At 27.7% G+C, this 27090-nt stretch overlaps 1 protein-coding gene across 1 annotated transcript in view; it reads right to left on the reverse strand.

The window, feature by feature from the left end:
• The window catches only part of Msr-110, a 399260-nt gene extending 382148 nt beyond the window's left edge, over positions 1-17112 (reverse strand). The window contains exon 1 of the mRNA XM_075368739.1: positions 17043-17112. The gene's annotated coding sequence lies outside the window, so the exon portion shown is untranslated. The remainder of the gene's footprint in view (positions 1-17042) is intronic.
• Positions 17113-27090: the final 9978 nt, after the last annotated feature.

Below are 27090 nucleotides of genomic sequence, written 5' to 3' on the forward strand. Positions count from 1 at the left end.
TCGTCTTCTCTTTCTGACGCCAATGACGTTCGCCGGCTTACATCAGGTGATGAAAGCTTCAATGGTGCTGTGAGCATCGTTGCAATTGAGTCTAAACTTGCAACCGATGCACTTTCGGCGGCTGATGAACTCGATTCGATATCTAAGGCTGTGCTTGGGCCGGCTGATACAGATGCTCTCGCCGCAGTTGTTCTCTGAGCTTTTGGGGCCTCTGTAGGTACGGTTTTAATATCGTCTGTGTCTGGTGCTTTTTCGATAGTTACTTGCACCTCCATTTTGGTTGACGCAGATTTTTCCTGTACTCTTGTCACAGTATCCTTAGCTATATGAGTCGTCGTCGGGGTGATCTTTAGATCTTTGTCGAATAAATCAAGATTTTTCTTCATTACGTCTATTGCTGGAGTTATAATCGAGGATTTTGCCGGTTTTTTAAACTGCGCTGGTGCGGGTCTTCTGTCGGCGACGTCAGTCCGGGATTGAGCCTTCTCATGTTTACTTTGTTGTATCTGTTGAGTAGACTCGATCTTGGAATCAATGATTCTTTCTATTATTGTCGCGAGACTTGGCGCCATCGTATTAAGCAACTGCTCCACGTTGATTTTAGGTGTGGGGGGAGCAGCAGCTGCTTCTGCGTATGAAGTCGATGGTCTAGGTGTACGTAGGTTAACAATCTTCTTCGCTTCAGGGTAGCTGACTTTTTGAAGCGTTTTAACCTCCTGAATGGCCGTTTCTGATTTGTATACTGGGCAGTTCCTGGATCGACAGTTATGGTGCCCTTTACAATTAATGCAGACTGGAGGGTCTTTACATGGATCACCCTCATGTATCTTCGATCCGCATATACAAATTTCCTGCGCTTCACATCTAGCGGCAGTGTGTCCGAAACGTTGACATCTAAAACATCTCATCGGCTGCGGAATAAATGCCCGTACATCAAGCCGATGGATGCCAGCTCGTACCTTTTCAGGAAGACTTGGCCTATTGAATGTCAATACATGAGAGGCCGAAGGAAGAATCTCACCATTTCGTCTCATAGAAAGTCTGCGACAATGTGTCACTCCCTGACTAGACATTTCCTGCACTATTTCTTCTTCAGTACAGTTAAGAAGATCACGGCAAACAACAACTCCTCTAGATGAATTAAGGGTACTATGCGGTTGGACAGTAACCGCAAATTCGCCGATCCTCTTCAACGCCTGGACTTTCTGACTTTGCATGTCGTTTATAGTTTCGACATGTAATCCGTTAAACGTCTTACGGATATCCTTGACAGGACCACCAGCACAATTTGTAATCTCTCTAGCAATTAAGAATGGACTTACCTTTTGGAAGTTACCATTCTGTTTTGTAATGACCAAAAATCTTGGTTTGGGAACATTATTACCAAACAAAGCTTTTCTCAAATCTTTACTGATTTTATCAGCATCTTTTCTTAACTTATCACTCTCCTTGCTTTTTTTCCGCTTCGCTTGTGGCGAATCGGCGGTTTCTAAACGAGGGTGTTTACGTGCACCCTCTGCCACGTTAGATTGTTCAGGAAAATTCATTTCAGGAAAATTCATGAACATTGATCCCTTCTGTAGCAAGGCTAGCCGCCGGGGTACACCCCCACTCCAGGGCTACTAACCTTGGAGGTCCGATCCGGTACTCCGGTGGAACCGGCATATGTCCTGGCAGAGAGCGGATGCGCAGTCTCTGCACTGACTCCAGGCTCCTACTCACCGAAGCTTTCAGAGCTCCCATGCACCGACATACATGGGCACCATTGCTACATGCTTGCCATCGCAGGGGGCATGTGGACAACGGAAGGGTCTCCGTTACACCTGCAATAACATTGACCCTGGCCGCCACATCGCCAGCTCTAAGAATGGTATGAATCCATATCCAAAATCATAAGTTACTCCATTTCCTGCAGGTAGCCAAAAAACCAGTCCATTTAGTGACCTGAAGTTGGAACCAGGTCAAACTTAACAATGCATAACCGAGGAATTTACTCGGAACCCCGTTAGCCAGCTATATGTGATGTACAAAGGTACAGCTGTTGCCGCCCTGGACGTGGAACATAGATGTTGTGTTCCGGACGTGGGGATTATCTACCTCAGGGCAATTATTATTATTATTATTATTATTATTATTATTATTATTATTATTATTATTATTATTATTATTATTATTATTATTATTATTATTATTATTATTATTATTATTATTATTATTATTATTATTATTATTATTATTATTATTATTATTATTATTATTATTATTATTATTATTATTATTATTATTATTATTATTATTATTATTATTATTATTATTATTATTATTATTATTATTATTATTATTATTATTATTATTATTATTATTATTATTATTATTATTATTATTATTATTATTATTATTATTATTATTATTATTATTATTATTATTATTATTATTATTATTATTATTATTATTATTATTATTATTATTATTATTATTATTATTATTATTATTATTATTATTATTATTATTATTATTATTATTATTATTATTATTATTATTATTATTATTATTATTATTATTATTATTATTATTATTATTATTATTATTATTATTATTATTATTATTATTATTATTATTATTATTATTATTATTATTATTATTATTATTATTATTATTATTATTATTATTATTATTATTATTATTATTATTATTATTATTATTATTATTATTATTATTATTATTATTATTATTATTATTATTATTATTATTATTATTATTATTATTATTATTATTATTATTATTATTATTATTATTATTATTATTATTATTATTATTATTATTATTATTATTATTATTATTATTATTATTATTATTATTATTATTATTATTATTATTATTATTATTATTATTATTATTATTATTATTATTATTATTATTATTATTATTATTATTATTATTATTATTATTATTATTATTATTATTATTATTATTATTATTATTATTATTATTATTATTATTATTATTATTATTATTATTATTATTATTATTATTATTATTATTATTATTATTATTATTATTATTATTATTATTATTATTATTATTATTATTATTATTATTATTATTATTATTATTATTATTATTATTATTATTATTATTATTATTATTATTATTATTATTATTATTATTATTATTATTATTATTATTATTATTATTATTATTATTATTATTATTATTATTATTATTATTATTATTATTATTATTATTATTATTATTATTATTATTATTATTATTATTATTATTATTATTATTATTATTATTATTATTATTATTATTATTATTATTATTATTATTATTATTATTATTTATTATTATTTATTATTATTATTATTATTATTATTATTATTTATTATTATTATTATTATTATTATTATTATTATTATTATTATTATTATTATTATTATTATTATTATTATTATTATTATTATTATTATTATTATTATTATTATTATTATTATTATTATTATTATTATTATTATTATTATTATTATTATTATTATTATTATTATTATTATTATTATTATTATTATTATTATTATTATTATTATTGTTATTATTATTATTATTATTATTATTATTATTATTATTATTATTATTATTATTATTATTATTATTATTATTATTATTATTATTATTATTATTATTATTATTATTATTATTATTATTATTATTATTATTATTATTATTATTATTATTATTATTATTATTATTATTATTATTATTATTTTTTTTTTTTTTTTTTTTTTTTTTTTTTGAGGTTTTTAGGGGCATCGACTACTTTGGTCATTAGCCCCGTCCCACTTCAAAAAAAAACAAAAAAAAAAAGGTTCAAAATTTCACAAAATGATCAAAATTTTGCTTTTCCTTATAATTTCTGGTCCAATTATATCATTTTCTAGGCTTTCCTTTCGGCCAACCCTTTTTACACCGCTTTTCCATTCTGCGAACGGCCTCAACTTCCGACGACAGAGTGTCTGAGGCTTCGGACATGGCGTCGTCTTCTCTTTCTGACGCCAATGACGTTCGCCGGCTTACATCAGGTGATGAAAGCTTCAATGGTGCTGTGAGCATCGTTGCAATTGAGTCTAAACTTGCAACCGATGCACTTTCGGCGGCTGATGAACTCGATTCGATGTCTAAGGCTGTGCTTGGTCCGGCTGATACAGATGCTCTCGCCACAGTTGTTCTCTGAGCTTTTGGGGCCTCTGTAGGTACAGTTTTAATATCGTCTGTGTCTGGTGCTTTTTCGATAGTTACTTGCACCTCCATTTTGGTTGACGCAGATTTTTCCTGTACTCTTGTCACAGTATCCTTAGCTATATGACTCGTCGTCGGGGTGATCTTTAGATCTTTGTTGGATAGATCAAGATTTTTCTTCATTACGTCTATTGCTGGAGTTATAATCGAGGATTTTGCCGGTTTTTTAAACTGCGCTGGTGCGGGTCTTCTGTCGGCGACGTCAGTCCGGGATTGAGCCTTCTCATGTTTACTTTGTTGTATCTGTTGAGTAGACTCGATCTTGGAATCAATGATTCTTTCTATTATTGTCGCGAGACTTGGCGCCATCGTATTAAGCAACTGCTCCACGTTGATTTTAGGTGTGGGGGGAGCAGCAGCTGCTTCTGCGTATGAAGTCGATGGTCTAGGTGTACGTAGGTTAACAATCTTCTTCGCTTCAGGGTAGCTGACTTTTTGAAGCGTTTTAACCTCCTGAATGGCTGTTTCTGATTTGTATACTGGGCAGTTCCTGGATCGACAGTTATGATGCCCTTTACAATTAATGCAGACTGGAGGGTCTTTACATGGATCACCCTCATGTATCTTCAATCCGCATATACAAATTTCCTGCGCTTCACATCTAGCTGCAGTGTGTCCGAAACGTTGACATCTGAAACATCTCATCGGCTGCGGAATAAATGCCCGTACATCAAGCCGATGGATGCCAGCTCGTACCTTTTCAGGAAGACTTGGCCTATTGAATGTCAATACATGAGAGGCCGAAGGAAGAATCTCACCATTTCGTCTCATAGAAAGTCTGCGACAATGTGTCACTCCCTGACTAGACATTTCCTGCACTATTTCTTCTTCAGTACAGTTAAGAAGATCACGGCAAACAACAACTCCTCTAGATGAATTGAGTGTACTATGCGGTTGGACAGTAACCGCAAATTCACCGATCTTCTTCAACGCCTGGACTTTCTGACTTTGCATGTCGTTTATAGTTTCGACATGTAATCCGTTAAACGTCTTACGGATATCCTTGACAGGACCACCAGCACAATTTGTAATCTCTCTAGCAATTAAGAATGGACTTACCTTTTGGAAGTTACCATTCTCTTTTGTAATGACCAAAAATCTTGGTTTGGGAACATTATTACCAAACAAAGCTTTTCTCAAATCTTTACTGATTTTATCAGCATCTTTTCTAATCTTATCACTCTCCTTGCTTTTTTTCCGCTTCGCTTGTGGCGAATCGGCGGTTTCTAAACGAGGGTGTTTACGTGCACCCTCTGCCACGTGAGTTTGTTCAGGAAAATTCATGAACATTGATCCCTTCTGTAGCAAGGCTAGCCGCCGGGGTACACCCCCACTCCAGGGCTACTAACCTTGGAGGTCCTATCCGGTACTCCGGTGGAACCGGCATATGTCCTGGCAGAGAGCGGATGCGCAGTCTCTGCACTGACTCCAGGCTCCTACTCACCGAAGCTTTCAGAGCTCCCATGCACCGACATACATGGGCACCATTGCTACATGCTTGCCATCGCAGGGGGCATGTGGACAACGGAAGGGTCTCCGTTACACCTGCAATAACATTGACCCTGGCCGCCACATCGCCAGCTCTAAGAATGGTATGAATCCATATCCAAAATCATATGTTACTCCATTTCCTGCAGGTAGCCAAAAATCCAGTCCGTTTAGTGACCTGAAGTTGGAACCAGGTCAAACTTAACAATGCATAACCGAGGAATTTACTCGGAACCCCGTTAGCCAGCTATATGTGATGTACAAAGGTACAGCTGTTGCCGCCCTGGACGTGGAACATAGATGTTGTGTTCCGGACGTGGGGATTATCTACCTCAGGGCATTATTATTATTATTATTATTATTATTATTATTATTATTATTATTATTATTATTATTATTATTATTATTATTATTATTATTATTATTATTATTATTATTATTATTATTATTATTATTATTATTATTATTATTATTATTATTATTATTATTATTATTATTATTATTATTATTATTATTATTATTATTATTATTATTATTATTATTATTATTATTATTATTATTATTATTATTATTATTATTATTATTATTATTATTATTATTATTATTATTATTATTATTATTATTATTATTATTATTATTATTATTATTATTATTATTATTATTATTATTATTATTATTATTATTATTATTATTATTATTATTATTATTATTATTATTATTATTATTATTATTATTATTATTATTATTATTATTATTATTATTATTATTATTATTATTATTATTATTATTATTATTATTATTATTATTATTATTATTATTATTATTATTATTATTATTATTATTATTATTATTATTATTATTATTTATTATTATTATTATTATTATTATTATTATTTATTATTTATTATTTATTATTATTATTATTATTATTATTATTATTATTATTATTATTATTATTATTATTATTATTATTATTATTATTATTATTATTATTATTATTATTATTATTATTATTATTATTATTATTATTATTATTATTATTATTATCATTATCATTATCATTATCATTATTATTATTATTATTATTATTATTATTATTATTATTTATTATTATTATTATTATTATTATTATTATTATTATTATTATTATTATTATTATTATTATTATTATTATTATTATTATTATTATTATTATTATTATTATTATTATTATTATTATTATTATTATTATTATTATTATTATTATTATTATTATTATTATTATTATTATTATTATTATTATTATTATTATTATTATTATTATTATTATTATTATTATTATTATTATTATTATTATTATTATTATTATTATTATTATTATTATTATTATTATTATTATTATTATTATTATTATTATTATTATTATTATTATTATTATTATTATTATTATTATTATTATTATTATTATTATTATTATTATTATTATTATTATTATTATTATTATTATTATTATTATTATTATTATTATTATTATTATTATTATTATTATTATTATTATTATTATTATTATTATTATTATTATTATTATTATTATTATTATTATTATTATTATTATTATTATTATTATTATTATTATTATTATTATTATTATTATTATTATTATTATTATTATTATTATTATTATTATTATTATTATTATTATTATTATTATTATTATTATTATTATTATTATTATTATTATTATTATTATTATTATTATTATTATTATTATTATTATTATTATTATTATTATTATTATTATTATTATTATTATTATTATTATTATTATTATTATTATTATTATTATTATTATTATTATTATTATTATTATTATTATTATTATTATTATTTATTATTATTTATTATTATTTATTATTATTTATTATTATTTATTATTATTTATTATTATTTATTATTATTTATTATTATTTATTATTATTTATTATTATTTATTATTATTTATTATTATTTATTATTATTTATTATTATTATTATTATTTTTATTATTATTATTATTATTATTATTATTATTATTATTATTATTATTATTATTATTATTATTATTATTATTATTATTATTATTTATTATTATTATTATTTATTATTATTTATTATTATTTATTATTATTTATTATTATTTATTATTATTTATTATTATTTATTATTATTTATTATTATTTATTATTATTATTATTATTATTATTATTATTATTATTTATTATTATTATTATTATTATTATTATTATTATTATTATTATTATTATTATTATTATTATTATTATTATTATTATTATTATTATTATTATTATTATTATTATTATTATTATTATTATTATTATTATTATTTTTTTTTTTTTTTTTTTTTTGAGGTTTTTAGGGGCATCGACTACTTTGGTCATTAGCCCCATCCCGCTTCAAAAAAAAATAAAAAAAAAGGTTCTTTAATTCATATTTCCATGAAGAAAATAAGTGAACAAAATTTCAATCTTCTAATTTAAAATCCACAAATTACCGCCTAGGCTTTCCTTTCGGCCAACCTTTTTTACACCGCTTTTCCATCCTGCGAACGGCCTCAACTTCCGACGACAGAGTGTCTGAGGCGTCGGACATGGCTTCGTCTTCTCTTTCAGACGCCAATGACGTTCGCCGGCTTACATCTGGCGATGAAAGCTTTAATGGTGCTGTGAGCATCGTTGCAATTGAGTCTAAACTTGCAACCGATGCGCTTTCGGCGGCTGATGAACTCGATTCGATATCTAAGGCTGTGCTTGGGCCGGCTGATACAGATGCTCTCGCCACAGTTGTTCTCTGAGCTTTTGGGGCCTCTGTAGGTACGGTTTTAATATCGTCTGTGTCTGGTGCTTTTTCGATAGTTACTTGCACCTCCATTTTGGTTGACGCAGATTTTTCCTGTACTCTTGTCACAGTATCTTTAGCTATATGACTCGTCGTCGGGGTGGTCTTTAGATCTTTGTTGGATAGATCAAGATTTTTCTTCATTACGTCTATTGCTGGAGTTATAATCGAGGATTTTGCCGGTTTTTTAAACTGCGCTGGTGCGGGTCTTCTGTCGGCGACGTCAGTCCGGGATTGAGCCTTCTCATGTTTACTTTGTTGTATCTGTTGAGTAGACTCGATCTTGGAATCAATGATTCTTTCTATTATTGTCGCGAGACTTGGCGCCATCGTGTTAAGCAACTGCTCCACGTTGATTTTAGGTGTGGGGGGAGCAGCAGCTGCTTCTGCGTATGAAGTCGATGGTCTAGGTGTACGTAGGTTAACAATCTTCTTCGCTTCAGGGTAGCTGACTTTTTGAAGCGTTTTAACCTCCTGAATGGCTGTTTCTGATTTGTATACTGGGCAGTTCCTGGATCGACAGTTATGGTGCCCTTTACAATTAATGCAGATTGGAGGGTCTTTACATGGATCACCCTCATGTATCTTCGATCCGCATATACAAATTTCCTGCGCTTCACATCTAGCGGCAGTGTGTCCGAAACGTTGACATCTAAAACATCTCATCGGCTGCGGAATAAATGCCCGTACATCAAGCCGATGGATGCCAGCTCGTACCTTTTCAGGAAGACTTGGCCTATTGAATGTCAATACATGAGAGGCCGAAGGAAGAATCTCACCATTTCGTCTCATAGAAAGTCTGCGACAATGTGTCACTCCCTGACTAGACATTTCCTGCACTATTTCTTCTTCAGTACAGTTAAGAAGATCACGGCAAACAACAACTCCTCTAGATGAATTAAGTGTACTATGCGGTTGAACAGTAACCGCAAATTCGCCGATCTTCTTCAACGCCTGGACTTTCTGACTTTGCATGTCGTTTATAGTTTCGACATGTAATCCGTTAAACGTCTTACGGATATCCTTGACAGGACCACCAGCACAATTTGTAATCTCTCTAGCAATTAAGAATGGACTTACCTTTTGGAAGTTACCATTCTCTTTTGTAATGACCAAAAATCTTGGTTTGGGAACATTATTACCAAACAAAGCTATTCTCAAATCTTTACTGATTATATCAGCATCTTTTCTAATCTTATCACTCTCTTTACTTTTTTTCCGCTTCGCTTGTGGCGAATCGGCGGTTTCTAAACGAGGGTGTTTACGTGCACCCTCTGCCACGTGAGTTTGTTCAGGAAAATTCATGAACATTGATCCCTTCTGTAGCAAGGCTAGCCGCCGGGGTACACCCCCACTCCAGGGCTACTAACCTTGGAGGTCCTATCCGGTACTCCGGTGGAACCGGCATATGTCCTGGCAGAGAGCGGATGCGCAGTCTCTGCACTGACTCCAGGCTCCTACTCACCGAAGCTTTCAGAGCTCCCATGCACCGACATACATGGGCACCATTGCTACATGCTTGCCATCGCAGGGGGCATGTGGACAACGGAAGGGTCTCCGTTACACCTGCAATAACATTGACCCTGGCCGCCACATCGCCAGCTCTAAGAATGGTATGAATCCATTTCCAAAATCGTTTGTTATTTCATTTCCTGCAGGTAGCCAAAAATCCAGTCCGTTTAGTGACCTGAAGTTGGAACCAGGTCAAACTTAGAAAAGCATAACCGAGGAATTTACTCGGAACCCCGTTAGCCAGCTATATGTGATGTACAAAGGTACAGCTGTTGCCGCCCTGGACGTGGAACATAGATGTTGTGTTCCGGACGTGGGGATTACCTACCTCAGGGCATTATTATTATTATTATTATTATTATTATTATTATTATTATTATTATTATTATTATTATTATTATTATTATTATTATTATTATTATTATTATTATTATTATTATTATTATTATTATTATTATTATTATTATTATTATTATTATTATTATTATTATTATTATTATTATTATTATTATTATTATTATTATTATTATTATTATTATTATTATTATTATTATTATTATTATTATTATTATTATTATTATTATTATTATTATTATTATTATTATTATTATTATTATTATTATTATTATTATTATTATTATTATTATTATTATTATTATTATTATTATTATTATTATTATTATTATTATTATTATTATTATTATTATTATTATTATTATTATTATTATTATTATTATTATTATTATTATTATTATTATTATTATTATTATTATTATTATTATTATTATTATTATTATTATTATTATTATTATTATTATTATTATTATTATTATTATTATTATTATTATTATTATTATTATTATTATTATTATTATTATTATTATTATTATTATTATTATTATTATTATTATTATTATTATTATTATTATTATTATTATTATTATTATTATTATTATTATTATTATTATTATTATTATTATTATTATTATTATTATTATTATTATTATTATTATTATTATTATTATTATTATTATTATTATTATTATTATTATTATTATTATTATTATTATTATTATTATTATTATTATTATTATTATTATTATTATTATTATTATTATTATTATTATTATTATTATTATTATTATTATTATTATTATTATTATTATTATTATTATTATTATTATTATTATTATTATTATTATTATTATTATTATTATTATTATTATTATTATTATTATTATTATTATTATTATTATTATTATTATTATTATTATTATTATTATTATTATTATTATTATTATTATTATTATTATTATTATTATTATTATTATTATTATTATTATTATTATTATTATTATTATTATTATTATTATTATTATTATTATTATTATTATTATTATTATTATTATTATTATTATTATTATTATTATTATTATTATTATTATTATTATTATTATTATTATTATTATTATTATTATTATTATTATTATTATTATTATTATTATTATTATTATTATTATTATTATTATTATTATTATTATTATTATTATTATTATTATTATTATTATTATTATTATTATTATTATTATTATTATTATTATTATTATTATTATTATTATTATTATTATTATTATTATTATTATTATTATTATTATTATTATTATTATTATTATTATTATTATTATTATTATTATTATTAATTATTATTAATTATTATTATTATTATTATTATTATTATTATTATTATTATTATTATTATTATTATTATTATTATTATTATTATTATTATTATTATTATTATTATTATTATTATTATTATTATTATTATTATTATTATTATTATTATTATTATTATTATTATTATTATTATTATTATTATTATTATTATTATTATTATTATTATTATTATTATTATTATTATTATTATTATTATTATTATTATTATTATTATTATTATTATTATTATTATTATTATTATTATTATTATTATTATTATTATTATTATTATTATTATTATTATTATTATTATTATTATTATTATTATATCTCCGTGATAGAGTGATAGCGTCTCTGCTTTTCATCCGGTATGTCCTGGCTTCGATTTCTCACCAGGCTATGTATTTTTTACAAAAAAAAAATCATTCCCAACAGCGGCTGTAATTGAGGAGTAAGCCTGTAGTTATTTATAAAAGGAAATAGATTATTATTATTACTTTTTAATTAACAATTACTTATCAAAGAGATGGATGCCTCTGTGAATATTTTAGATTGAGATACAATCTAGATTATAGTCAAGGTTATCATACAAAAAAAAAAAAAACAGATAAACCAAGATAATGCAAACCTTCAGTTTGCAAAATGAGATTATAATAAAATATATCTTTTATAAAAAAAATAATCTCAAAAAATTAATTTTTGAAAAAGGAGTGTGGAACACAAGTCGCAGAACGTTTTGGACTGCGTGTTACGGCAGTTCGAACTCTTATCAATATTTTCCGGCGAACTAAAACTTTTGGCTGCTTCTTCATGATTTAAATTTAATGTGGACCCAGTTTCCTCAAACATTTAACCAAAAATTAATTAGGTGAACAGACGGTACCCGCCCATGACGTGGAATATTGAACCTATTGGGTAATAACCTTTTTACAATTGTCGCGGTCACCATTTTTATAAAATGATTTAAAATAAAAAGCATGATGCGCATCTGACAACTGTTCCATGTTTATTAAATGACATTAAGTATCTGAAAATCAAGTTCAACTGCCTCGTAAAATGAATAATTAAGCTTTAAAATTTTCCCGCTTCACTGGCCTGCCCTGTAATGCATTCAGGCTTATGCCCAATTACAGATTTTTTTAATAATAAAAATGAATTTTGTAGCACGTGAAAAATTCCGGGATTTTAAAATCGAAAATCTTCCGGATAGAAGAAAAAACGGTACCAAATTACCAATTAGTTCGGCATTATTACTCATAGATTCACAAAATTATATTGTATGGTATAATCCACATTATTCTTTAAAACAGGCATACACCAAAACTTAGATTAACTATAGATGAGAGATCGGTATCACTGGAGCGGTCGGTATCGGAATTCGATAGCCAGCTGGTACACTTTAATAAAACTAGTGTTTGTGATGTCACAGCCATCTGTTCTATTTATCCTTGTACAATCAGTTCTTTCATAGTTCCCGTACTGAACTTGTAAATCTATCGTTTCTTCCGGTGATCTTTTTTTAATGATTTTTACTACTTTTGATTTGATTTTTTTGAGTTCGCTAAAACTTTTTTTATCTTATTAAAGGGTTTTTGAGTAATTAAAAATATATTGAAACCAGAAGAAATTTTTCTCTAGGCATTATCATAAGGAACTAGAGGAGAAATAGGAAATTGTGGGTACATCCGATTACCTGTAAACTTCAGGAAGAAACGTTTTATAATTTATATCCAAAACTTTTATCAGTGAAAATAGAATTAAAGTTATTTTTTTAATCGATCGCAAATCACTTAAATGTTTTCATTTCAAAAATTGTTGAATGCCATTTTTTTTTAACGAGTATAAATTTATTTATTATTTTTTTATTGTTTAAAATTTTTTATTTGTGAAAATATATACAATATTATAAATTAAAAAAAACTAATTCAAATATTGTAAGTCATAAATTGTATATAAATATATAAAGTAAGAAGTAAACCAAATAAATAAAAAAATAGATTTGGCGGGCTATAATTGTATCGTCTTTTATTTAAAAGACGATACAATTAATGGAGTTGGATGCATTTATGGAATTCTGTACACTGTTTGGTGTATCAGCATTTGACACGGGAAGAGACGGGAATTCTGTAACGTGCGTTGACATCAGTTTACTTCTTACAGTCAGCGTTCTCGTTTACCAAAGTCCCTTCTATAATTAGCCTTAGAAAAGGAATTCGAGATATTATCTTTATTACTATTAGGAAATATTATAAACGATATCTATACTCCACATTCGGTTCTTTTAACTGAACCAGCGAAAGTAGATCCTATTTTTACTCGACTTTTTGAAACTTTATCAATTTGAATATTTCTGTTGCGTTTACGGTCAGAGGCAGAACTACGTATGTTTAAAGACTTTTATTAAAAATCTTCCGTATTAAAAAATGGCGCAGTTACTTTTATTTACGCGTACAGAGATTAAGGAGAGGTGTGGTGGAGGAAATTTTACGTTGCTAAGCCATTGTTACAAATTGAGTACGTGAACTCTAACGCATTTTTGATACGATAAACTGCTGATGATATAAGCCATTTTCAGTCTGCGATTATATATAAGATACTTTAATCGTTAACGTTTTACTCCATCTCTAAACCTAACGTTTTTTTCTTAAGCCGTAAACGTACTTTCTCTGTAGACTATAAAAAACCTTTTACTGAATATATTTATAATCTTTTCGATTCATACACCAAATTTTATGAATGTCCCTCAATGTCCGGTATGGACATTGTAATGTTTTTAATATAGTAAGATTATTTTTGAAACTGGCTACGCTTTCCCAACAATGTTTCAATCGATAATTCAGTTCTGTACTTGATATTAATTATAACTTTATTAATTAAATATCGTTATTGAATTCAATCTGTTAAATTCAATTTAAGATGAGGGAGATCAGCTACTTACAGAAATATTAGTTTTAATTAGGAACTATATTTATGTAAGCTGGATATACATTAACATTAATTTCATTAAATAGACACTGGTCAATCACAGAGTCTTGATGCGAATAATATAAATATTTATTTAATCTTATTTTAAACGGTGCATTCAATTCAAAGAGGAAGGAAAACAGAAAAGGATAATTTCATTCCTCTTTTTATTTTTTATACATGTCACAGGATGCCAATTATTTTTAATAAGATGCCTAAGCCATCTTTAGAATCGATTCGTATCCTCACATCAACTCACTTATAACCATTTAAAAAATTACCACAAAAGTTTTTTAATTAAAAAAAAAAAGTAATAGAACCTGGCAAAGAGCTTCACAAATTTCCTGGCAAAGTTACAGGATCCATGGCGATTGTAACTCCTTTGCCGCTTGACCAACTCTAACCAAAATTAAACGGTACATCAATGATCAATACTCAGAATTAATCATACAAATTGGTTAAATCAGTCTGAAGATAACGAGAAAAACGATAACTGAAAAAAAACCTTTTATCCGTCATCCCTGAATTAAACTGCCCAAAATTGACATAAAATGAGGAAATCATTGTGCCAAATTTCATCCAAATCGGTTCATCTGTGTGAAGATATCAAGCAAAAAAACTTGAATATATATTCCACTGGAATTTTTCATGAATGCTAAAAATTTGTTCTTTTCTTTTGGTTAGAAACGATCATGATTTGTAAAATCACAGACATGAAAATATTGATCCGATTAGAATGATTTCTCTTATTAATATCATATTAATTATTTATTATATTGGGATAGATAAGAAAATAATTTCGGCTTTCACAAATAGATAACTTTAGGTTTGTTTTGAAGGAATTCTGTCATGTTATGATATTTTTCTTTTGGCACTTGGTAGCTGTCACTTTTACCATACTTTAGAAGCCAAGTAAACGTAATTTTGTTTGCACCTGTTTATGGTCAATGAACTAACCAAAAATTAACAATGAGTACAAAAAATAATATTTTCGACATATTTTACTTTTTTATTTCGGTGAAAACAAAAAAGTTGCTGAGGCTCCGAAAGAGGTATGTGAAGTTCTAGAGATTTTTCACTCAAAGATGACCGACGTTCTGGTCGAACTACTGAAATCGATGAAGATCGATTCAAAGTCATAATTACATCGGATCGTCATATAACTGTATGAGAGTGTCTAGATAATATCCACTTTGGTGTAGTACCTTTGTTAGGGTAATGACTTTATGTATTTACCGCTAGTTAAATAATAAATAAATATAGACATTTATCACTTCGTAATTAGATATGATCCTTTAATATTTGAATGAATAATACAAGATTATATATAAATGCTTTTTAGAAATTTCATAAACGATACATTGTTAAGAATATATATAATATTATATTTTGTAAGTTTGAATCGTTGAGTCCATCAAGGCTGATGGAAGAAGCCCTGAATGTATTGTGGAGCCGGCTTATATAGCGTGTACGGAGCCGCTGAATTGTCAGGAGCGGAGTGCGTCCGAAAGAAGCTGTGTGAACTGTAGGAGCCGCTGAATCGTATAGAGTCGAGTGAATCGTCAGGAACTGTCTCAACATAGAGATTGCAGGGAGGTTAAATGTATTACAAAAAACGATTGAAAATCACGTCGAATGTCTCGGCAAGAAGCTCGATATTCGAATTCCGCATGAATTGAAAGATTCACTTAATGCGACGAATCGATATTTGTCATATGCATCTCAAACGCGGTAAAGTCGATTCTTTTTTGAAACGAATAATCACCGGTGATGAAAAATGAATCGTCTACAATAACATCGATCGAAAACGATCATAGTCCGAGCACGATGAACCACATTGACAGCTGAGACACAAAGAAAAAAATCATGTTGTCAATTCGTGAGATTACAAAGCTGTTATGTATTTTAAGCCGCTTCCATGGAACCAAACGATCGGTTTAGATATTTACTATCAACAACTAATGAAACTGGAGGAAGAAATCGAAGAAAAACGGCCAGAATCGGCAGATCGCAAAGCAATCATGTTCCACCAAGGCGTTCCAAGGTCTCGCACATCTTTGTTAACTTGTGAAAAATTATCGGAGCGCTAAGTCGGGAAGTGATGTCTCATCCCCCATACAGCCCTGATGTTGTAACATCAGATTATCATTTTGCAAAACTATTTGAACAGTAAAACTTTCACTAATGATTACCTGAAATCGCACTCTGTTCTGTTTTTTTGTTGGTAAGGACCAGAAGTTCTATGAGGGTGGAATCATGAAGTTGCCAAAAAGACGGCAAAAACCTATCGGATAAAAAAATGTAATTGATTAAAGTTTTATAAAAAAAAAATTGAGTCTTATTTCAAACTACAAAACCGAAATTGTTTCTGTATGACGCTTTATGAGTTATAACAATTAGGGTATTGTTTTATTTCTATTTAATTACTAGATATTAAATTATAATGATTAAATTAATTATACATGACACCTCTTTAAATGTCCCTATTTATATATTTTTAATAATCTTTTTATGCAAACAATAAAATTGAAGTTCTATTCTGTATATTAATATTGTTTAGATGCATATTAATAAATAATCTGTTTCTTATTTATTAAATACTATACTGCATTGCTTTATTAATCACGGTGACATGATGCTTTGTAAATTTTATACTCATATTACGGTTATAACTAATCCATTTGACGTCTGACTGATATTAAGAGAGTTCATACTCTCTCTCCTATTTCCTTTATTATTATTATTATTATTACACCTTTTCTTTTTTCTCCAGTGAAAAGAATTGTTACTAATTATATTTTATTTTTATTATTATTATTTTGTATTGTTCGTGATCAATTTACTCACTGCTTCTATATTTTTTATCATTATTTTTTGTAATTATCGTCCTACGATATATATATATATATATATATATATGTTTCATTCATGTCATTGTTTCACAGTAATTTTCATTTACAGATGAAATTTCTATTAAAAAAAGAGAAAAAATCCCAGATGATGTTACATCAGAAATTGCTTAATTAGATGCCAGTATGTGTTCGCAGTCTTTATGTGATGCTTTGTGAGTTCTAGTTATAATCAGGAAATTCACGTTTACCATCTTTTCTTCTTATCGAATACATCAATAAAATATTTAATTTTTCTCTTTTTATTAATTTAAAAAAAAATATATTTACTTTTTTACTCAAGACGGAACGGAGACCGAACGAAGAGGTTGTGCGTGTGTGTATGTCTGTTATCATTTTCCTCAAAAACTACTGGACCGATTTCGATGCGGTACATAAATCGAAGTGGTTACATAGGTATTACTTCAAAGCAGGTTCTTAGACATGTTTTACGGTAATAGGTTACCATGGAGCGCTGCAGTGTCTCCAAGGGGAGAGATTTGTTCCTCTTAAACGGTTGGGACTTTTTTGATGCGGCTTATTGCAATACATTGGTATCAACTCAGAACAGGTTCTTAGATTAAGTCATAAGCTGCCAAGGGTCGTTTCAGTAGATATGTTTCTTCAAAACGGCTTCGAAGATTTAAAACAAATTTTAATTTTATCATTTGTTAAAAAAAAAATATTTTACATCGAACAATATTTATTACTTTCTTTCATAGATAGCGTCTTGTTTCTTATTTGGGTAATGAAAGAAAACATTCTGAATTGGAAATTATTATAATTTTATTAAAAAGAATAAATTGTTGGAAAAAATCATATTATGTAATATGTCAAATTCCAATAGCTTATTATATTAACAATACATTCGAAGAGCATAAGATGCGCTCAACAGCTTTTTTAGATATTTTGCAAGCATTGACAAGATATGGCGGCATCTTGGTATATTCTTCATAAAATCAACAGAAAATAAAAAATTTTTTCTTTGGAATTTTAATACCATTTCTTTCCAATTACTGCATTATTTTTAACGAATGAACAGTTCGTTATTGAATTCAATATGTGTGTGAACATTTTGGTCTCGGATTATGATTTTGATTTCGGATTAAAGATCATTAGAGAATTAAAAAAATACACAAATATATCGGGACCTCAAAATAGCTACAAAAATTAACATTTTGTAATAATTATTACGCAATAGCGGTCTAAGCTATCAAGATGATTCAAACGCACCAACGTAAGGTTCATTAAGATACATAAAAAAATGTATAGCAATTTAGTAAATCAATTATAAGATCCCAAAACGACGAAAAAACTAAATTTAATAATCGAAAAAAATGTTGTAAAACCGCCAAAACAGGAGATAAATAAATTAAACTAACTTAGCGTATGTAGGGCCCCGACAGAAATTTATTAAAACTACAACAAACTCGTCTGTATCACCCGCAGATTAAAAAAAAATTAATTTAAAATTATAAAAACGAATAACTTTTTCATTGTAACAGATTCTGAAAAGAAACTAACGTCATATAAGACTATAATTTATGATTAACAAAATATGTGAAATCAAACAATAATACTCAAATACTATATTTTACAAGCATATAATATGTAATAATCTGATTTAAGTAGAAGTTAGAGGTAATAACTTTGTTAGAAATGTATTAATAATTGAGAGAACAGTAATAATAATAAGAATGTTCGTTCTGGAAAGGCTTACTTTTCATTGATAACTAGTTAAATTTAAAACCGGCCAATCAATGTTACATCTGAGACTACCTGAAGTGCTTATTACACCCTATTTTATATAATCTATTTATTTCTAACACAAACTCATATGGAAACAATAGCGAATTTTCTGGATGATACTGTCATTTATTCGGTATACGAAGACCCAACCATAACACATTTAACAAAACCACTTAAATCTTATTCAAGATCGCCAGAAAAAGAAATGGCTTTTTAAGAACTAACGAAGGAAAGCATATATATTACATTTGCACGATAACTGTCCTAATACAGAGTGATTTAAGTAGTGTTACCGGCGCTACCTGAGCTCATTCTACTAACGAAAATAATGAAAAAAGTTCACATAAACTTAAGTCCGGAAACGCTCCGTTAGCGAGTTATAGCTAGCGAAAACTTTTGCCATTTCGCCCTGATTCTTGGGCAGAGTGAAATAAAATCATACTGAAATTCTAGAAACCCAAATTAAGAGGATAAATTTGATGGTTTCTTACGGGGTTTAACATGAAAAATTGAATAAAACAAGTTTCTGAACAATATTTCCAATAGTTTTCATAATATCCGATGAAAAATATAAAAAAATTTGTTGTTTAGAAAAACGTTTTTTTACTTTTGTAATACAGAACTTTGTTAAATGCTAATGTGTAAAATTTATTATCAAAAGTTGTAGAGAATTTAATTCTGAGAAAATAAATGTACTTAATAAAAGCAATATTTTTAATCTTAAATATTTAATAGAAATATTTGTTTTTTATTAACTTTAGATTGATCGTAACTGAAGAACGGTTCAACCAATCTTCATCAGATTTTCACGTCAACAACTTCAGATAAATTATTACAGCATACCTAAATTTCACTGAAATTGATCTAGTAAATTTTGTACATTAATTATATATGTATATATATATATATATATATAGAATGCGAATGCAGTATAGTATAGTATAGTATATTGTATATTGTATATATAGTATGAGTAAACTGCTAACATGCAAACAGTCATGACTGTATACGTATTTTATTTTTTGACTTTATTATAATATTTTAACTCCTGATGATGATTTGAAAAAACCGAAAGATCTCGAGGACTTAACACTTATTTGCTGGTAAGGTGGATATATCACTAATTAATTACTTTCAATTATTTTAGTATATACGTTTTTTTGTTTATATTTTTATAAAAATACAAGAAGGATGTTTTCAACAATATCCAAATTTATAAGTTCTATATAAAAATAGAAAATTTAATTTATATTAAAATATGGCTTTTTATTTCTACATTCAAAATAAGTAGTCATGTTGCCGTTATTTAAGGTGATGGTAAGCCTCTAAAAAATTCATAACTTCGTTCCTAGGTATCGTAACAAAATGATAAAAAATAATAAATACAAAATAAAAAATAGTTACAAAAAGTTACGCTTAATAAATTGGAAAATAAAATTCAATATAAACAGTATTCAATTAATTTTCGCTTCATTTTCCCTTTCTCCATCATTTAATGATTTTTCAATAAAAATTTATATCTTAAGAACTGATTTTAATGAAATTTAGTGCCTGCTTTCACACAAAACAGACGCAGATTTGTCTGGTTACACAATTTATGTCATCCACTTTAACAATTAGCCATAACTCAGTTGTTATGGCTACCGAATACAATAAATCATATGTCTATCATTTTGGCAAAATAAATGACTTAACATTTTATTTAATAAAACATAATTTGATAAAACTAATATTTACGGATCTTTTAATGAATAAACAATTTAAACGGCCTCCATTTTGAATTTTCAAAATAAAAAATTCGAAAACTTGTTTATTTTGTAGATGTTGGGTACTTTTCATTAAGATATCTCGGTTCTTAATATATAAGCTTTTAATTGAAAAACTCAAAACGGTGGACAAAGGGTAAATGAAACGAGTAGAGCATTTGTATACATGAACTTTTTTCTTTATTTTAATTTATCATGAATTTGTACTTCAAATTTGGTCCACGTCTCCCGGGACAACTTGTATATATAGTTTTAACGAAGTATGGCAACCATTAAATAACACTTCTACTATTAAACAAAGAAAAATGAAATTAAACAAATGCTCCTCTTCTTTTTCTTCTTCCTTTTTTTCTGTTTAACCACTACTTCAGAGGATGAATGAGGATGACATATACAAATGTAAATGAAGTGTAAAGTCTCATATCGCCGTTCTTGAAATGTGTGATTGAGACTGAAACCTAACCACAAGCACCGGTATTCATGATCTCGTATTCAAATTCATATAAAAGTAACTGCCTTTGGATTTGGAGTTTAACTCTCGACTTCGAAATCAATTGATTTGCGCGATAACGACTTCACCACTAGACCGACCCAATGGTTAAAAAAAATGCTCCTACCTCGAAACGATTTATTTTTAAATTTTATGTCACCATATTACCAAGCATCCCCATTAGGGTTGGAGCAATTTAAAAATTTTAAATAAAAAGGATAAGGCATTATCATTTTTAAAGGGAGGTAAAAAAAAAATTGAATTAAAAAATCTCGTGTGCAGATAAACAGTTCTAACCAAGTTGATGTGGATCGAAAGTTGTCTACGGATTGTTGGAGATACAGTAGGAAATTTCATATTTCGATAAAATAAACTAATTATTACTAATTAATAGATGTAATACACACGCACACACACACACACACACACACACACACACACACACACACACACACACACACACACATATATATATATATTTTTTTTTTTTTTTTTTTTTAATAAAAATACCCGTATTCAACAAAATTTCAAAAATATAAATTTTGATACTTTTTTTTAACTTTAATCAACTTTAAAAGTTATATAAAATATATACGAGTGAAAATCTTATTTCAGTAAAATATTTTAAAAGGAATGAGTTGGTAAAAAGTATCAGTAAGCCCTTACACCCGGAAAGCGGGCAACAAGTAGTCGGCTTTTTTAAAATTATTTTTGTAAACCTTTGGAAAAATATTTTTTCTATATAATATAATGGTGACCCGTAAATCAATTTTTTTTTAAGGCTATCTCTGAAATAATGGACGAAATTGCATGAAATTTTATAAAGATAAAGGTAAAAGTACTCATAAATGAAGTTTTATCATTTTTTAACAGTTAACAGATTTAAAAAATCACAACTCAAAAAACAGCTAAAAATATTCAGGATTATGAAACTTTTCTTTGTAAAAGCTTTTGTTGTTGTTAGTACGCTAAATTCATGAAACATGAACATACATTACGTGAACATGAACATACATTCATGAAACATGAAGAAAGGCTAAAATCAGTGTAATGAAACACAAGCCGTGTAATATTTTCCCGGCAGGTTATAAGCTCGCCTTTTTTGTAGTTCTAATAAAAAAGCATGTTGGTTTGTTTGCTGTATGTGCTGCATTTTTATTTCTGTCACCATTTCAACAGAAATAGAATTAAATAAAATTATTACTGATCTTTTTTCTCTAATATCTGTAAATATCTGTAAAATGGTTAATAATTTCACAAACATGAGGATACAAACGCGTCAAAAGTTCAGGAGGCGGAACCTCCTGCCTAGGTGGTCGGGCGAGCGAAGCGAGCGGCTGCCTAGCTAGTAATGACAAAAGAAACAGAAATCATTAATTTTATAAAAGAATGTAGCTTATTAAAAAAAAATAAAAAATAAACCACTAACAAAATTGATTTAATTTTTTTTAATATACGTAAGCAAGGTGTTATTATGTAAATAATTGTAATAATATCTAAACACAAAATGCTAGATTCTATAATCAAATTCAGCTTTGTTTAATTTGATAACATACCATTATGTTTTATCTACGGTATTCATTAAAAACAAAGAGTATCAACTGAATTCAGGGACAATACGATAAAATAAAAATAACTCATAAATTTCTCAGACTCTTTGTCATATCGAATTGAATTGCCTTGAAAGTTATCAGAATTTTAGTAATAATTTGTATTGTATTTGTTGCTTTATTTGTTCTTTGTAGTCAGTTTGTGTTATTTTTTTTTTTTTAGTGTAACAAGAATCTCTTCTGTATCTCCCTTATTATATGTTTACAGTGCCATTTAACTGTTAATTCGTGGTATATGTTCTGCGTACCATAATTCACATTATAACCCAACTTGAAACCTCCAAATTAGTGAAAGCGGAAATAGAAATCATAATTTCCTACATCAATATTCCTACATTCTAAATATCTTCTAAGTCTTGTAGTTGACCCTTACATATAATTCTGAACTAAATTCCATTGTAAATGTACAGTCTTTAGCAAAACGTCACGTTGTTAATCACAACAAAAAAAGACACCTTAGGTGCCATAAAGAACTTCTGTGAGAGAAGTTCGATGGCGTGATTTCTCTTTTGATCAGAAGCATGTAAAAGAAAACGTTTTGCTACATTAGGAATGTAGATGTTTATAAACATTTAAAATAGAAACAGTTAAAACAACATAAAACTTATTGTTACTACCATACAGGTTCTTCAAGAAATTTCTGCAATATTTTATAAACGTATCCTCCCACCAAAGTAATGAAAAAATTTCATATAAATATAGGTCTGGAAATGCTTTGTTTTTGAGTTACGGTTAACGAAATATTTCTCCCTCTAATGGTCACATTAGGCTATACTAAAATTCTACGGAGAAATTAGTGATTTTATATGCAACTTACAAGAAAACGTTTTTAAAAAATTTGAGTCGAAAAGTAGGCTAACTTAGGTTTGTCATAAATTTACTTTTTTTAAAATCTGTTAAAACAATTAAAACTTCAAGATAAAATTTGTGAAAAATTTAATTCTGAGAAAACCGATGTAAATCATCTGAGACCAAACCCCACAAAAACATAGGTTTGCGTTTTTCACATGCGAAATCAGGATGCCAGAAGGGAAATTGATAGTATCTCGGTTGGAATATTGCAGCAACCCAAGATACTTAGGAGTCAGGGTTGACCGTACATTGTCGTTTAAACAGCACTGTCTGGAGTCAAAAAGAAAGATCTCTGCGAAAAATAATATTATTCGCAAACTGATAGGTTCTATATGGGAAGGACAATCAATAGTGCTCGGGCCACGCTAATGACTCTGCATTGCGGCAGGAGAGTACGTATGCCCATCTTGACCTCCGTAGGGGATAAAAAGATCTTAATGAAGGCTTATTATTGCAGTTAAAAAAAAAGTACAAAATCCAATTTTTTTGGATTTTGGGCTCTTTTGGACACTTTTAGTTCAATCGATTGCAATCAAAAGGGGAGGTGCACAACTTGATGTTACAACAGTCCTAAATAAAAAATTTCAACATCGTACGGCTAATCGTTTTTGAGTTAGGAGCGATGCATACGTACGTACGTATGTACAGACGTCATGCCGAAACTAGTCAAAATCGATTCAAGGATGGTCAAAATGGATATTTCCGATGAAATATGAAAACCAAAATGTTTTGGGATCACAATACTTCCTTTACTTCGTACACGAAAGTAAAAATGTGAGTACATACATCAAACAAACAAACAAACCCACGCACCATCCTTTTTTACGGGAAAGGATAATATTCAGTTTTGAATATATGTATAAAAAGCCGGCAAAGGCTTATATTTCAATTTCGAAAAAATATCAAAATTGTTAGTTACAAAAATTAGGTCCGATTTGAATCCGTGCATCAAATTATGTTTTAGATTAAAAAAAACTATGCAATATTAAAAGAATAACTAAGAAAAAAATCGAAATTCTTAGTAAATAATGTTGGATTGGACTTGACCACCTTAACTAAATGAAATTTGTCATAAAACATGGAAATTATACTGTTTTAGGTAGATTTCATAAGAAAGCTACCTACTGTAATGGGTACCGTGATGCGACTTCCGGAAAATTTCGACATATCTTCGCGTTTCACATCCCCCAGACCCAAAAACCATCGTCAGGTTAAAAGCTTATATATATTATTTATTTTCTTGTGGACAATTATTTAATTGCGTCAATCAGTTTGAAATTGTTCCTTAAAAATAACTCGCCCCAAAATCTCGGTCGAGTTCGTTAACGTCCAAAATCGAACCATGGGAGTTGAAATGGGTGGGGGGGGGGATGGCTTTTTCGAAAAAAATATAATATCGCTATAACTTTCTTATTAAGTAAAATATCGAACTCTTTAAAGTTCTTACTATTTTTTGGATAATAGCCTAAAACTTATATAATAATTTTTTTTGATGACCCCCAACCATTGACCAAGGGGGTGGAAAAAATGGGTTTTTAAGATAAAAAAAACCTATACCTCCCTTAATCGGTACAGTATCGAATCGGTTTGGTGGTAGGGGTTCAATTAACTACATACTTCAGGAATGATCGGCCTGAGTCTGTACAAGACTACACCGCATCTGCATGTTTTATATATATATATATATATATATATAAACCTTATATCACTGGTCCGTGTTGACGGAGTCGCTTATTGTTCACTAGTTAAACAGACTGCAACGCACAGAAAAAAATCTATAAAAAACAACCTAGTAAGAAAATAAAATCTGTATTTTCACAGCTGGTATCTTGAGTCATACCAGAAAAATAATGCTACTTGTAATTGTAAATTTCATTTCTTCTTATCAATATGTCTATATTGTGGTATTCTTTTTGTTAATCTTTAATAAATTTTGATGGCCTTTTTCCTTAATATCATCTACTGCTCTACTGAGATGAAGGTATGTTATATATTCCATAAACACATGTAGGTTCTATAAATTTCCAAAAAATTATAAAATAGTACAGCTATCATATTAATTTCATCACTTACGATGTCACTGGTATTAAAACTGACAATACTTATAATAATAACAATTTTCGTAAAATTGTTTTAAACAAGTTTACAAAAACCATTTCTTGCTTATCAGTATGGGGAAAAGTGTTCAGTAATGTTCAGAAATATCGATACAAAAATAAAAAAACTTTTTTACATATAATTATTTTTGTTATTATTATTATAATACACAATAATAAAATTGTACTTCTGTTCATTATTATTAGTCAAGAAACACATTTCACTATTAAGTATAAGTCTGATAATAAAATTTTTATTTTGAAAATAAATAGGCTAATTTTGTTATCATTACTATTTTATTTATTATTTTTTTTTTTTTTTAGTTGAAGTACCGGTAACTATGATACAATGAGCATGAACAGCTGCTTTAATCCTTATATAATACGGAACTTATTTCACGCTAACAGCTCGTTTTACTTTATTAAAAAAATAAATAAATAAATAAAAATTCCTTGTCCTATAATTAAATAGTATTTCCGGGTTTTAGTCATTAAGAACATTGTTTTTATTATAAAAATGAAGTTTTACAGAGAGAATGAGAGAGAGAGAGAGAGAGAGAGAGAGAGAGAGAGAGTGTAAGCTAAAGAAGTTTTGTATTTGCTTTTTATCTTCAAATAAAAATCGTTAGTTGAGATCAAATATAAATTATAACGCATGTTAATATCCTATAAAATTAAGAGTAACAACACACAGTTTTTACTAAATAAAGTAAAAAAACATACGTCATTTATTTAAAATTATTATTTTATTCTAGAAAAAACCGTTACGACATTAAAGATTAAGTATTT

The sequence above is a fragment of the Lycorma delicatula genome, chromosome 6 (assembly GCF_047948215.1).
Source record: "Lycorma delicatula isolate Av1 chromosome 6, ASM4794821v1, whole genome shotgun sequence".
Classification (NCBI taxonomy): Eukaryota; Metazoa; Arthropoda; class Insecta; order Hemiptera; family Fulgoridae; genus Lycorma; species Lycorma delicatula.